Genomic DNA, 3,036 nt, shown 5'->3' with positions numbered 1-3,036 from the left:
CAAATCCACGTCTTAGCCTACTTGCGAGTAGCACCATCAAACCATTTTCAAACAAACAAACATGAAATGTTTTGTTCCAATTCAGGCGATCCAGTCTATACTTGTATGATGTGCGCATCACATAGTAAATCTAGGCTAATAACCGGAATAAGAACGCATAATGTTTTCAAAAATAGATATCATGGTTAGTAGAGGCCGATCTTTGATCGGGCGAGCGGGGGTGCTCACGAAGTGACCTTCCCCAATCGTACCCAAGTTCCCGAGCCGAGGCAACTTTGGTGATGACGGACACGTGGCCTTAGGCAAACGAGTCAGGGTTTCCTAAATTTCCCCAAAATAAAACATTTAGGTGGCGACTTTGTATCTGGCAAAGCAGTCCATGTTTGACACTTCTTTCAAAATCTGTTTTCTCAAAACGATTTGCCGGATTTGGACTCTTTGGTTCAGACTTAGAACCGTGACAATTTGAGAGTCCTGAACTGTAGTGAGCCCAATATGAACGGAACGGGGGGGACTCGTTCCTCCGCGGGGCGTTCGGGGACGTCTACAGTTTCTGGCGACTCTGCTGGGGAGTTAGAGAACTTGACTTGAACTCATGATATCTGTTTTTGACTACACTTATGTGTTTCTTTGCATTGCATGTGCATTGGTGCGCCTAGGACACCGTGTTTGCCATCTGCCATTCCTGAACGGTTTGCCGGAGGCTTGTCTTGTCAAGGCATAACCATAAGGCTGACCGATTGTAGGCTCTGCCAGTATGGGAACACAAACCCTGGTTTTACCGGGGCACCCTTTTTGACCATTCGACCTAGTGCATATTCGGAATCCATAGTGACCATTCTAAACTAGGACAGGTTGCTTAGCCGATTGTAGGTTGTTTGAAACCGCTGCGTGCGTAGTGAAACCCTAGCTCCTGACAAAATAGGACAGGGAAACCCTACCCCAACATAGGGGTGTTTTGGCTGTCACTTGTCTGCTATGTTCTTTTAGAGTGCGTCTCTATAGGAATGCATGTATCAGTCTACAAGTTTGGGCATCAGGCCTGCGGGCGCCAGTTCAGTATTTTGGGTATTAGGCCTGCGGGCACCAGTTCAGTATTTTCGGAATCAGTTATATCTACGGGTATCAGATTCAGTTTTGGGGGCAGTAATTTTGGGAACAGTGATCAACGGTCGAATGCAGTTATTCAGTTATGTTCATGTCTGTATTAGTGGGATTAGGCTGAGATACTGCATGTTTTCTCTTTTAGTTCAAAGACTCGGTTCAGAGTAACCAGTGTTCTCCTTTGCTGAGGCAAGACAGGAAAAGGCTCACCGATTCTTCAGATCCGTTAGTCACCAGTCCGGTCCATCTAATCCGTCAGTCACCAGTCCGGTCCATCTGATCCGTCAGTCACCAGTCACATCACCTCTGTTCAGTTCAGCAAAACTCGTGATGATGCAAAATTCGGAAGAAATTATGGTTATGGCAGACCAAGGAATCACATTGCAGGGTGATACCGATGTTGAAGTGCCACACCCACCCAGGTCACCTGCCGCACATCCGATCTGGGAACCCCAGTTATTTCAAACCCGCGAGCCCACCACATTCGAGTTGATGGGAATGATTGGTGACCTTCAAAGGTCTGTGGCGGATCTAGCCTGCGGAATGTCGGTTCCGCCACCAAACGCATCGTATACTGAGAATTTCATACCGCAGGAGCCCCCGCTACTGGGTCAAATTGTAATTGAGCTCAGCCAACCTGAAGCTGTCTCAAGCTCTAGCAATGATATGTCAACAACAGCCGGACTTTGTACTGGTCAAGCAACCCAAACCTTCCACCAAGCTGAGGCTAGTGGAAAGAACAAGATGAAGATGGACATTGATCCCTATGAACAACTCCAGCAAGCTGTTGAGGCTTTGAAAGCCAGAGGGTTGAATAAGCAACAAGTACTCGCAGTTGTGGCTAAGATTGTGGATGACATCTTCCCCACTAAAGACGAGAGCAGTTCAAACCAGGGAGAAAATCGAGATGAGGATCGTCATACCAGAACAGTTCCTTCCAATTCTAACCCTGGACTTGGAAAAGATCAGAGAGCCAAGGCAGCATCTGCGGATCCCTTTTCGAGTGCGTCTAGCAAAAACTCGCAGACTTCGAAATATCTGCCCCGAGGTCGGAGGGTCTTCCATGCCCTCTACATGCCTTTGTCTAAGGCCCTTCAAATCCTCGTCGAAGAAGGGAATCTCAAACCCCTCGAGCCTCGGCCTCTCCCGAGTCCCCTTCCAGCTAAGCATGATGGTACCCAGTACTGTGCGTACCACCAACAGACTGGTCACGCCACTGACAACTGCTTCCGTCTTCGTCATGAAGTACAGGATCTGTCTGACAATAGGGTTGTCCTCCCGCCGAGCTAGGCGAAGTCCACCATCACTAGGTCAGCAAATTTTGAGGGTAGTATGAGTATGTGATCAGGGGTAGGACCACCTGCGGGCGGCGCTTGGTTTACCTTAGATGTGGCGTATGGAACGCACTTTTTTTGAGCGTTTGCGAATGCTAGTTTGATAATTTCTGACTTGGGTGTTGAATCAATTCTGTAAGTTTTGTTTTGAGTCTGTCTCATTGTCCTGAGCCAGTCCTTTTGTTTCAGGTCTGTCTTATTGTATCGAGTCAGTCCTGTTGTATAGGAGTCGGGTGATTCCGGGGGTGTTACCTCGGACGTCACTATTTTTGTTTTGTGTTTGTCTTTTTGCTTTCTTTTGAGTCTGTTTCTACCGAGGAGCCAGTTGTGTCAACAAATCTCAATGAAACAACAGTAGTTTTCACACTCTTGTGTTTGTTTCCGCCTTGCACCAGTTATGCCAGAAGCTTGAATGACACAGCAGTGCATTCCACTTGCTCTTTTGTGCTCTGAAATTACTGCATTGACCTATGTTTTTCAAAACTTTTCTAACACTGTGATAAAAAAACGAAGAGGGAGGAATTCCTCGGGTTTTGCAAAATTTGATCAATGGAGAGAAAGAGAGGCGTGCTAAGCCCTTAATGAATGAGATCATGTT

This window comes from Camellia sinensis, chromosome 13 (assembly GCF_055761805.1).
Source record: "Camellia sinensis isolate YWXY chromosome 13, ASM5576180v1, whole genome shotgun sequence".
Lineage (NCBI taxonomy): Eukaryota > Viridiplantae > Streptophyta > Magnoliopsida > Ericales > Theaceae > Camellia > Camellia sinensis.
Note: the sequence above shows the minus strand (reverse complement) of the source record.